The sequence below is a fragment of the Taurulus bubalis genome (assembly GCF_910589615.1).
Source record: "Taurulus bubalis genome assembly, chromosome: 2".
Taxonomy (NCBI): domain Eukaryota; kingdom Metazoa; phylum Chordata; class Actinopteri; order Perciformes; family Cottidae; genus Taurulus; species Taurulus bubalis.
Genome location: NC_136590.1, coordinates 76,629 through 90,000, shown reverse-complemented (window position 1 = coordinate 90,000; position 13,372 = coordinate 76,629). Strand labels below are relative to the sequence as shown.

The window sequence follows — 13,372 nt, the reverse complement described above, 5'->3', positions numbered from 1 at the left end:
GAGTTTGAGTGGCTCAGTGATCCTGGGAGCTATGTTGTCCGGGGCGTCAGCCCCTGGTAGGGTCTCCCAAGGCAAACAGGTCTCGGGGGAGAGCCCAGACTAAGAGCAGTTCAAAAAACCCTGATGAATAGCAGCCCACGGTCTAAAGCTACCTCGCCCGGACAAGGGAAACCGGGGCACCCTCCCGGAGCCAGACCCAGAAGGGGAGCTTGTCGGCGAGCGTCTGGTGGCCGGGCTTTCGCCCATGGGGCCCGGTCGGGCTCAGCCCGAAGAAACAACATGGAGCAGCAGTCACCCCGTGGACCCACCACCCGCGGGGAGAATTATCGGGGTCGGGTGCTATGCAGACCGGGCGGCGGGCCAGGCAGGAGACCTGGGCGAGCCGATCGCCGGCAGCATAGACTAGCTCTAGGGACGTGGAACGTCACCTCGCTAGCGGGGAATGAGCCGGAGCTGGTGCAGGAGGTGGAGCGGTACCAGCTAGATATAGTTGGGCTCACCTCCACGCACAGCATGGGCTCTGGAACCAAGCTCCTGGAGAAGGGTTGGACTTTGTCCTTTTCTGGAGTTGCCCAGGGTGAGAGGCGCCGGGCGGAAGTGGGGATACTCACGAGCCCCCGGCTGAGCGCCGCTATGTTGGAGTTTTCCCCGGAGAACGAGAGGGTCGCCTCTCTGCGCCTACGGGTTGCAGGGAGTAAAGCTCTGACTGTTGTTTGTGCTTATGCACCGAACAGCAGTTCGGAGTATCCGGCCTTCTTGGAGTCGGTGGGAGGGGTCCTGGAAAGGGCGCCGCCTGCCGACTCCATAGTTCTCCTGGGAGACTTCAACGCTCACGTGGGCAATGACAGAGAAACCTGGCGGGGCGTGATTGGGAGGAACGGCTTGCCCGATCTGAACCCGAATGGTGTTTTGTTGTTGGACTTGTGCTAGCCACAGTTTGTCCATAACGAACACCATGTTCGAGCATAAGGTGGCTCATAAGTGTACCTGGTACCAGAACACCTTTGGCCGGAGATCAATGATCGACTTTGTAGTCGTATCATCTGATCTGCGGCCGTATGTCTTGGACACTCGGGTGAAGAGAGGAGCAGAGCTGTCAACTGATCACCACCTGGTGGTGAGTTGGATCAGATGGCGGGGGAGTCGGCTAGAAAGACCTTGCAAGCCCAAACGTGTAGTGAGGGTGAACTGGAAACGTCTGGCGGAGGATCCTGTCCGGGAGGTCTTCAACTCCCACCTCCGGAAGAACTTCTCACAAAGCCCGAGGGAGGCTGGGGACATGGAACCCGAGTGGACCATGTTCAAAGCCTCTATTGTGGACGCGGCTGCTCGGAGCTGTGGCCGGAAGGTCATCGGTGCCTGTCGTGGCGGCAACCCGAGAACCCGGTGGTGGACACCGGGGGTGAGGGAAGCCGTCAAACTGAAGAAGGAGGCCTTTCAGGCCTGGCTGGCCCAGGGGTCTCCTGAAGCAGCTGACGGGTACCGGCAGGCCAGAAGGGCTGCAGCTGCGATGGTCGCGGATGCTAAAACTCGGGCATGGGAGGAGTTCGGGGAGGCCATGGAGAAGGACTTTCGGTTGGCCTCAAGGAAGTTCTGGCAAACCATCCGACGGCTCAGGAAGGGAAAGCAGGGCCTACCCCAGGCTGTTCTCAGCAGGGGGGGGAACTGCTGACCCGGACTGGGGACATCGTCGGGCGGTGGAAAGAGCACTTTGAGGAACTCCTAAACCCGGCTAACATGTCCCCCGGAGAGGGGGCAGCGCCGGAAGTCTTTGGGGTGGTTTCTCCCATATCCCTGGCAGAGGTCGCTAAGGTAGTCAAAAAGCTCCTTGGTGGCAAGGCGCCAGGGGTGGATGAGATCCGCCCTGAGATGCTGAAAGCGCTGGACATTGTTGGGCTGTCTTGGTTGACACGCCTTTTCAGTGTCGCATGGGGGTCGGGAACAGTGCCCATGGACTGGCAGACCGGGGTGGTGGTTCCCATCTTCAAGAAGGGGGACCGGAGAGTGTGCTCAAACTATCGTGGCATCACACTGCTCAGCCTCCCGGGAAAAGCTTATGCCAGGGTGCTGGAAAGGAGGCTCCGTTCGCTTGTCGAACCTCAGATTCAAGACGAGCAGTGCGGATTCCGTCCCGGTCGTGGAACAGTGGACCAGCTCTTTACCCTTGCAAGACTACTGGAGGGGTCCTGGGAGTTTGCCCAACCAGTCTACATGTGCTTTGTGGACTTGGAGAAGGCTTTCGACCGGGTCCCTTGGGGGTTTTTGTGGGGGGTGCTGCGGGAGTAAGGGGTGCCGGACCCGTTGGCACGGGCTATCCGGTCTTTGTACGCCTGTAGTAGGAGCTGTGTTCGTATCCTCGGTAATAAGTCAGACACGTTCCCGGTGGGTGTTGGCCTCCGCCAGGGCTGCCCTTTATCACCGGTCCTGTTCGTGACCTTCATGGACAGGATATCTAGGCGCAGCCAGGGGGCGGAGAGGATCCGGTTCGGGAGTCTCGGGATCGCCTCTCTGCTGTTCGCGGATGATGTGGTCCTGTTTGCCTCCTCGGACTGTGACCTCCAGCATTCACTGGGGCGTTTTGCAGCCGAGTGTGAAGCGGCAGGGATGAGAGTTAGCGCCTCCAAATCTGAGGCCATGGTGCTCTGCCGGAAACCGGTGGATTGCTCCCTCCAGGTGGGGACAAACCTACCCCAAGCGAAGGAGTTCAAGTATCTCGGGGTCTTGTTCACGAGTGAGGGTAAGGTGGAGCGGGAGATCGACAGACGGATCGGTGCGGCTGCAGCAATAAAACAGGCGCTGTACCGGTCCGTCCTAGTGAAGAGGGAGCTGAGCTGGAAGGCGAAGCTCTCCATTTACTGGTCGGTCTATGTTCCAACCCTCACCTATGGTCACGAACTCTGGGTCGTGACCGAAAGAACGAGATCTCGAATACAAGCGGCCGAAATGAGCTTCCTCCGCAGGGTGGCCGGGCTCACCCTTAGAGATAGGGTAAGGAGCTTTGGACATCATGAGGGAGCTTGGAGTCGAGTCGCTGCTCCTTCGTGTCGAAAGGAGTCAGCTGAGGTGGTTCGGGCATCTAGTCAGGATGCCTCCTGGACGCCTCCCATTAGAGGTTTTCCAGGCACGTCCGACTGGTAGGAGACACCGGGGAAGACCGAGGACACGCTGGAGGGATTATATCTCCCGGCTGGCCTTGGAACGCCTCGGGATCCCCCAGAATGAGCTGGAAAGTGTTGCGGGTGAGAGGGAAGCCTGGGTCGGCCTGCTGAACCTGCTGCCACCGCGACCCGACCCCGGATAAGCGGCTGATAATGGATGGATGGATGGATGGATACTACAGTGTGTACTATAACGTGTACTGATACTACAGTGTGTACTATAACGTGTACTGACACTACAGTGTGTACTATAACGTATACTGACACTACAGTGTGTACTATAACGTGTACTGATACTACAGTGTGTACTATAACGTGAACTGACACTACAGTGTGTACTATAACGTGTACTGACACTACAGTGTGTACTGATACTACAGTGTGTACTATAACGTGTACTGATACTACAGTGTGTACTATTACGTGTACTGACACTACAGTGTGTACTGTAACGTGTACTGACACTACAGTGTGTACTGTAACAGTATTGTGCAATAGAGCTCTAGTATCTGATGTGTTGGGTTCTACTATGTTGGTAGTCTGTACTCTCTCTGGTCTAAGGGACCTTGCTTTGATCCAAGTGAACCCAACAAAGCCAGCTAGGGTTAAGTATCTGTTCTGTACTCCACATATACTAGGGACTGAGCTGTATTTAACTGTTTAACTTACTACTTTACTACTATTTAAGCTTACCTTTGTCCTAGTGTCAGTTTTACAAGAATTCTATATTCTTGTAAAACTGACACTTGTGATTAAAGGGAGGCCCATCCATTGTCCTGAGGAAGACTGGTTTTGATTGGTGACCACTCCACTAACGACCTGAGGCGGAGTCTACACAGCTGGAGCTAGTTTATCACCAGCTGGTGGGTGGTGGTACTGGTCTACTCATCTCCCCACTGGCCAGGGTGGTGGTACTGGTCTACTCATCTCCCCACTGGTCAGGGTGGTGGTACTGGTCTACTCATCTCCCACTGGTCAGGGTGGTGGTACTGGTCTACTCATCTCCCCACTGGTCAGGGTGGTGGTACTTGTCTACTCATCTCCCACTGGTCAGGGTGATGGTACTGGTCTACTCATCTCCCACTGGTCAGGGTGGTGGTACTGGTCTACTCATCTCCCCACTGGTCATGGTGGTGGTACTTGTCTACTCATCTCCCACTGGTCAGGGTGGTGGTACTGGTCTACTCATCTCCCCACTGGTCAGGGTGGTGGTACTGGTCTACTCATCTCCCACTCAGAAGGCAGCTCAGGTTCTGGTCCAGGCTCTGATCATCTCAGTGTGTACTGTAACAGTATACAGCACTGTGTACTGATACTACAGTTTGCACTGTAATGTGTACTAATACCACAGTTTGTTTTGATACTACAGTGTGTACTGTAACATGTACTAAAACCACAGTTTGTATTGATACTACAGTGTGTTCTGTAACGTGTACTAATACCACAGTTTGTATTGATACTACAGTGTGTACTGTAACATGTACTAATACCACAGTTTGTATTGATACTACAGTGTGTACTGTAACGTGTACTAATACCACAGTTTGTATTGATACTACAGTGTGTACTGTAACATCTAATATTTAGGAGTCCACATTTAATTATCCTATTGTGTTGCACTGTTGCAATAGTGGTGTTAACCTTTATGAGGTTAATTTCTATAAATCCTCTTTTGGTTACTCTTGATTTAATTAATTTAAGTGGCCGTGGGACAGACACAGTCTCTATAGAGTTAAAGGTGGGCAGCTGCCCTAAAGAAAATGCAGGGGATACAGAGAAGGGTGTAAGACTACAACTCTGCTTCTGCTTCCTGGCCTGTCATGTACGAAGTCGACCAATAAACTTGGTCATATTTGCAGAAAGGAGATCCGCTTCATCCGAAGTGGGATGGATGCCGTCACCCCTAATCAGACCTGGGTTTCCCCGGAAAGACCGCCAGTTATCTACGAAGCCCACATTGTTTGCTGGACACCACCGTGACAACCAACGGTGGAAAGCTGACTATACATCTCATCAGTGACCGTATTTGGCAACTTTTTGTGACTCCTCCATCTGTGCTCTTTCAAATAATAGAATGAAGAAAATGTAACGGGTTTGTACACTTGATACGGCCACTCTCAATTAATGCTCAATGTTGAGCTGAGATCTGTTTTCTGTTTTGAGACACAACAGCAGAAAAGATCTCACAGAGATCTCAGGCTTATAGCAAAACGGCAAGAATCGTTGAGTCGTGCATGCGCAACGTAACCTGTTAATGGCGTAACGTAAACATTTCCACGAAAGTACAGGCATTTCTCTATGTATTTATTAATGACGTTTTATGTCCGTGTACTTTGTATTTTTGTAATATGTAAAGTTATCATGTTCATGGAGAGAGTGATCGTCCTGAAACCACAAGGTAGCGGTTCATTCCCATAGTTTCATGTTGAAGTGTCCTTGAGCAAGACACTGAAGCCCCAGAGCTTCACAGCAGCACACTGCTCCTTAATTACTAAGGATGGGTAAAATGCAGAGAATAATTTCCCCATTGTGGGATTAATAAAGGATAATAAAAATACAAAATATTCACATTTTTTATTGATTTATCTGCATGTCCCCCCCCCCCCCCCCCCCCGCGCCCCACCTGTAATACCGCCGCGCCCTACTAGAGGGTCGCGCCACACAGTTTGAGAACTACTGCTCTAACCCAAAGGCTCTCTGCTCTACAATACACCTCCAAATCCTTCACAGTGGACAAATGCAACTCTTTCCTTTCATTTTTCAAAACAGAAATTGACACCATTTACTGCAACCTGAACACCTCCTCTCCTCAGACTCTGGCCACCTCAACATTCTCATTCTCCTCTGCAGCCTTCGACACCATCAACCATCCTTTGCTACTGCCTCGAATCGTCCCTCAACATCACCGGATCTGCTCTCTCCTGTCTTAAATCATATCTAACAAACAGTTCATCAACAGCTGCACCTCGTCCACCGCTCCTCTGTCTCAAGGCGTCCCCCAGGGTTCGGTGCTCGGTCCTCTTCTGTTCATCCTCTACCTGCTCCCTCTTGGTAATAACTTCCTCAAACTCAACTGTGATAAATCTGACATGATCATCATCGGTCCCAAATCTGTCAGTAAAACCAGTCACAACTTCTGCCTTAGCATAAACAACTCCACACATCACGGCAAAAAAATCACCAGAACTGTCTTTTTCCACTTAAAAAACATTGTCCGTCTCCGTCCAACACTCTTCTCATCTGCTGTTGAAACTCTGATCCACCTTCATCATCTCCAGAATCGACGACTGCAACAGCTTTCTTTATGGCACATCATGCAAAATCCTAAATAAACTCCAAGACACCCTGAAATCTGCTGCTCGCCTGCTCACATCACCCCTGTTCTCCAGAACCTCCACTGGCTCCCCGTCCCACAACGGATCCAATACAAACTCTTTCTCCTCACAAAGCCCTCCATTATCAGGCCCCCCCTCCTTCACTAACCTGCTCCATCACCACACTCCATCAGGCCCCTCCTCCTTCACTACACTCCATCAGGCCCCTCCTCCCTCACTACACTCCATCAGGCCCCTCCTCCTTCACCACACTCCACCAGGCCCCTCATCCTTCACTAACCTGTTCCACCACCACACTCCATCAGGCCCCTCCTCCCTCACTACACTCCATCAGGCCCCTCCTCCTTCACTTCACTCCATCAGGCTCCTCCTCCCTCGACACACTCCATCAGGCCCCTCCTCCTTCACCACACTCCATCAGGCTCCTCCTCCTTCACTACACTCCATCAGGCCCCTCCTCCTTCACCAACCTGCTCCCTCACTACACTCCATCAGGCTCCTCCTCCTTCACTACACTCCATCAGGCCCCTCCTCCTTCACTAACCTGCTCCACCACCACACTCCATCAGGCCCCTCCTCCTTCACCACACTCCATCAGGCCCCTCCTCCTTCACTACACTCCATCAGGCTCCTCCTCCTTCACTACACTCCATCAGGCCCCTCCTCCTTCACTAACCTGCTCCACCACCACACTCCATCAGGCCCCTCCTCCTTCACCACACTCCATCAGGCCCCTCCTCCCTCGACACACTCCATCAGGCTCCTCCTCCCTCGACACACTCCATCAGGCCCCTCCTCCTTCACCACTCTCCATCAGGCTCCTCCTCCTTGACTACACTCCATCAGGCCCCTCCTCCCTCACTACACTCCATTAGGCTCCTCCTCCCTCGCCACACTCCATCAGGCTCCTCCTCCTTCACTACACTCCATCAGGCCCCTCCTCCTTCACTAACCTGCTCCACCACCACACTCCATCAGGCCCCTCCTCCTTCACCACACTCCATCAGGCCCCTCGTCCTTCACTACACTCCATCAGGCTCCTCCTCCCTCGACACACTCCATCAGGCCCCTCCTCCCTCACTACACTCCGTCAGGCCCCTCCTCCTTCACTACACTCCATCAGGCTCCTCCTCCCTCGAAACACTCCATCAGGCCCCTCCTCCTTCACCACTCTCCATCAGGCTCCTCCTCCTTCACTACACTCCATCAGGCCCCTCCTCCCTCACTACACTCCATCAGGCCCCTCCTCCTTCACTACACTCCATCAGGCTCCTCCTCCTTCACTACACTCCATCAGGCCCCTCCTCCTTCACTTACCTGCTCCACCACCACACTCCATCAGGCCCCTCCTCCTTCACCACACTCCATCAGGCCTCTCGTCCTTCACTACACTCCATCAGGCTCCTCCTCCCTCGACACACTCCATCAGGCCCCTCCTCCCTCACTACACTCCATCAGGCCCCTCCTCCTTCACTACACTCCATCAGGCTCCTCCTCCCTCGACACACTCCATCAGGCCCCTCCTCCTTCACCACTCTCCATCAGGCTCCTCCTCCTTCACTACACTCCATCAGGCCCCTCCTCCCTCACTACACTTCATCAGGCCCCTCCTCCTTCACTACACTCCATCAGGCTCCTCCTCCCTCGACACACTCCATCAGGCCCCTCCTCCTTCACTACACTCCATCAGGCTCCTCCTCCCTCGACACACTCCATCAGGCTCCTCCTCCTTCACTACACTCCATCAGGCTCCTCCTCCTTCACTACACTCCATCAGGCCCCTCCTCCTTCACTAACCTGCTCCACCACCACACTCCATCAGGCCCCTCCTCCTTCACTAGACTCCATCAGGCCCCTCCTCCCTCGCCACACTCCATCAGGCCCCTCCTCCCTCACTACACGCCATCAGGCCCCTCCTCCCTCAATACACTCCATCAGGCCCCTCCTCCTTCACCACACTCCGTCAGGCCCCTCCTCCTTCACTACACTCCATCAGGCTCCTCCTCCCTCGACACACTCCATCAGGCCCCTCCTCCCTCACTACACTCCATCAGGCCCCTCCTCCTTCACTACATTCCATCAGGCTCCTCCTCCCTCGACACACTCCATCAGGCCCCTCCTCCTTCACCACTCTCCATCAGGCTCCTCCTCCTTCACTACACTCCATCAGGCCCCTCCTCCCTCACTACACTTCATCAGGCCCCTCCTCCTTCACTACACTCCATCAGGCTCCTCCTCCCTCGACACACTCCATCAGGCCCCTCCTCCTTCACTACACTCCATCAGGCTCCTCCTCCCTCGACACACTCCATCAGGCTCCTCCTCCTTCACTACACTCCATCAGGCTCCTCCTCCTTCACTACACTCCATCAGGCCCCTCCTCCTTCACTAACCTGCTCCACCACCACACTCCATCAGGCCCCTCCTCCTTCACTAGACTCCATCAGGCCCCTCCTCCCTCGCCACACTCCATCAGGCCCCTCCTCCTTCACTAACCTGCTCAACCACCACACTCCATCAGGCCCCTCCTCCTTCACTACACTCCATCAGGCCCCTCCTCCCTCACTACACTCCATCAGGCCCCTCCTCCTTCACCACACTCCATCAGGCTCCTCCTCCTTCACTAACCTCCTCCTTCACCACACTCCATCAGGCCCCTCCTCCTTCACTAACATGCTCCCTCACTACACTCCATCAGGCTCCTCCTCCCTCGCCACACTCCATCAGGCTCCTCCTCCTTCACTACACTCCATCAGGCCCCTCCTCCTTCACCACACTCCATCAGGCCCCTCCTCCTTCACTAACCTGCTCCACCACCACACTCCATCAGGCTCCTCCTCCTTCACTACACTCCATCAGGCCCCTACTCCTTCACTACACTCCATCAGGCCCCTCCTCCTTCACTACACTCCATCAGGCCCCTCCTCCTTCACTACACTCCATCAGGCCCCTCCTCCTTCACTACACTCCATCAGGCTCCTCCTCCTTCACCACACTCCATCAGGCTCCTCCTCCTTCACTAACCTCCTCCCTCACCGCACTCCATCAGGCTCCTCCTCCTTCACTAACCTCCTCCTTCACCACACTCCATCAGGCCCCTCCTCCTTCACTAACCTGCTCCACCACCACACTCCATCAGGCTCCTCCTCCTTCACTACACTCCATCAGGCCCCTACTCCTTCACTACACTCCATCAGGCCCCTCCTCCTTCACTACACTCCATCAGGCCCCTCCTCCTTCACCACCCTCCATCAGGCCCCTCCTCCTTCACTAACCTGCTCCACCACCACACTCCATCAGGCCCCTCCTCCCTCACTACACTCCATCAGGCCCCTCCTCCTTCACTAACCTGCTCCACCACCACACTCCATCAGGCCCCTCCTCCTTCACCACACTCCATCAGGCTCCTCCTCCTTCATCACACTCCATCAGGCTCCTCCTCCTTCACCACACTCCATCAGGCTCCTCCTCCTTCACTAACCTCCTCCCTCACCACACTCCATCAGGCTCCTCCTCCTTCACTAACCTCCTCCTTCACCACACTCCATCAGGCCCCTCCTCCTTCACTAACCTGCTCCACCACCACACTCCATCAGGCCCCTCCTCCTTCACAACACTCCATCAGGCTCCTCCTCCTTCACCACACTCCATCAGGCTCCTCCTCCTTCACCACACTCCATCAGGCTCCTCCTCCTTCACCATACTCCATGAGGCCCCTCCTCCTTCACTAACCTGCTCCACCACCACACTCCATCAGGCCCCTCCTCCTTCACAACACTCCATCAGGCTCCTCCTCCTTCACCACACTCCATCAGGCCCCTCCTCCTTCACCACACTCCATCAGGCTCCTCCTCCTTCACTAACCTCTTTCTTCACCACACTCCATCAGGCCCCTCCTCCTTCACCACACTCCATCAGGCTCCTCCTCCTTCACTAACCTCCTCCTTCACCACACTCTATCAGGCCCCTCCTCCCTCACTACACTCCATCAGGCTCCTCCTCCTTCACTAACCTCCTCCTTCACCACACTCCATCAGGCCCCTCCTCCTTCACCACACTCCATCAGGCTCCTTCTCCTTCACTAACCTCTTTCTTCACCACACTCCATCAGGCTCCTCCTCCTTCACTAACCTCCTCCTTCACCACACTCCATCTGGCCCCTCCTCCTTCACCACACTCCATCAGGCTCCTCCTCCTTCACTAATCTCCTCCTTCACCACACTCCATCAGGCCCCTCCTCCTTCACTAACCTGCTCCACCACCACACTCCACCAGGCCCCTCCTCCTTCACCACACTCCATCAGGCTCCTCCTCCCTCGCCACACTCCATCAGGCTCCTCCTCCTTCACCACACTCCATCAGGCTCCTCCTCCTTCACCACACTCCATCAGGCTCCTCCTCCCTCGCCACACTCCATCAGGCCCCTTCTCCTTCACTAACCTGCTCCACCACCACACTCATTTAGGCCCCTCCTCCTTCACCACCCTCCATCAGGCCCCTCCTCCTCCACCCCACTCATTTAGGCCCCTCCTCCTTCACCACACTCCATCAGGCCCCTCCTCCTCCACCCCACTCATTTAGGCCCCTCTTCCCTCACCGACCTGCTCCTCCACCACATCATCCCACATAGGACCAAGCACCGGACATGGGGTGACAAATTCATCCGAGACTGCTCTGATCTTTCCATATTCAAATCCCAAATCAAAACCCACCTCTTCAGAACTGCTTTTAATGTGTGATTGTGTGCCTCGTGTTTTTATTGCTCTTTTATGATGATTTTAAATGTGTGTAAAGTGTCTTTGGGTATTATGAAAAGCGCTATATAGTTAAAATGTATTATTATTAATATTATTATTATATGTATGAAAGACAGACTGACCTGAAAACATAAAAAACACCAAATCTGTAGGTAAGCGGTTTAATGAATGACAGGTGCAATGACTCAGCAGTTGACCTTTAACCTCTGTCATAAAGTGTCACAAAGTCTATGAATGTCTTACCTGCACAGGTAAATAAATCATCTACTGACACACAGATACATACACTGAAACATAGATATGGTATAAGGTGGAGGGTTTTATGAGGGGTTGGGTTCTGTGAAGGTTTGTGTCCTGTGAAAGTTAGGTGATGTTAGGGTTCTGGGGGGGTTAGGGTTCTATGAATGTTCTAAGAGGGTTCTGTGAAGGTTAAGGTTCTAGGGTTCTCTCTGCTGTACTATGATGATGTTCTCCTTGTTTCCATGAATGTCATAGTGTGGGGCTGTTTGTAAGAACATCATAGTGTGGGGCTGTTTGTAAGAAGATCATAGTGTGGCGCTGTTTGTAAGAAGATCATAGTGTTCTTACAAGCGCTGTTTGTAAGAAGATCATAGTGTTCTTACAAGCGCTGTTTGTAAGAAGATCATAGTGTTCTTACAAGCGCTGTTTGTAAGAAGATCATAGTGTTCTTACAAGCGCTGTTTGTAAGAAGATCATAGTGTTCTTACAAGCGCTGTTTGTAAGAAGATCATAGTGTTCTTACAAGCGCTGTTTGTAAGAAGATCATAGTTCTGTTTCAAAACCTGGATGACCTTCAACTTCCTGCTGAAGACTGAAGTTATTTTTCATTTTTACACAAATGAATTAAAAAAGATAATTTCCTAACAATTTTGCACTGTGTATCCTGGATGTAGAAACTAGTCTTCAGTACTGTCATGATGCATATATATATATATATATATATATATATATATACTGAAAAAAAAATTAAAGGAACATTTTGAAAACACATCAGATCTCAATGTGAAAAAAAACTATGTTGGATATCTATCCTGATTTGGTCAGTATATTATCTTAGGAACAGCCTACAGAGGGCTTAATTGTATACACACCCCGACAATCAAAGTGACAAAATTATGTGGCAGGCTAGTCCGTTTTGCCAAAATTCTATTTCTGCAACTCAAAATGCTTCTAAATATCTTGTGTGGCCTCCACGTGCTTGTGTGCATGCTTGACAGCGATGTTGCAGGGATCATAGTGTTCGGCTCGACTTTACCAGATCCTTTCATGTATATCACAGGTACTCAGGGTGAACCTGCTCTCATCTGTGGAAAGCACAGGGCGCCAGTGGCAGACATGCCTGCTGGCACTGCCCGTCTCCTGGAATCTCCTCCATGTTCTGGACATTGTGCTGGAGACACATCAGATCTCCATGTAGAGACACATCACATGTCCTCCATGTTCTGGAGACACATCACATGTCCTCCATGTTCTGGAGACACATCACATGTCCTCCATGTTCTGGACATTGTGCTGGAGACACATCACATCTCCATGTAGAGACACATCACATTTGTTTTATTAAGATTATTACTGAAGCACATGGTAATTCCAAATTAATATGGGACAATTTACAGAAGATGTCAGGTAAACAAAACAGTAATTCAATGAAACAGCTTAAAGTTAAGGTAAATGGTTGCCATACACAAGATGCAGCAATCATGTGTACAGCTTTTAACTCCTATTTTATTGACTCAGCGGAGGCCCTGGCCCCTAGCTCCAGCATCGGTTCAATTGATCTGCCACCTGTAGCTGGGGGTGAACCTGGCTTCTCCTTCCTAGAGGTCTCTGATGCTACAGTCACTCGCTTCATGGGCTCGCTCAGGAACTCTAGGGCAAAAGATGCGTATGGTATTGACAACATGTTCCCTAAGAAACATATCCGATCACCAGCATGATCAACAACTCCAGACGGCATGTAACTCACCTGAGCCGGATGTCTGTGTCTCTGGTGAGAGGCTCCAGATAGTGGCAGAATATAAATACCTGGGTATCTACCTCGTCTCAAACCTTTCCTTTAAAAATAAGGTAAAAAACGTGGCAAAAGTTGTCAGATTTCATT

The 13,372-nt window shown here is 52.4% G+C and overlaps 1 pseudogene across 1 annotated transcript in view; it reads left to right on the top strand.

Annotated features, from left to right (window-relative positions):
• LOC306753015 (deoxycytidine kinase 2-like) overlaps positions 1–12,688 on the top strand; it is a 24,873-nt pseudogene extending 12,185 nt beyond the window's left edge. The window contains exon 7 of the transcript in view: positions 12,551–12,688. The product of the transcript in view is annotated as a deoxycytidine kinase 2-like (transcript). The remainder of the gene's footprint in view (positions 1–12,550) is intronic.
• Positions 12,689–13,372: the final 684 nt, after the last annotated feature.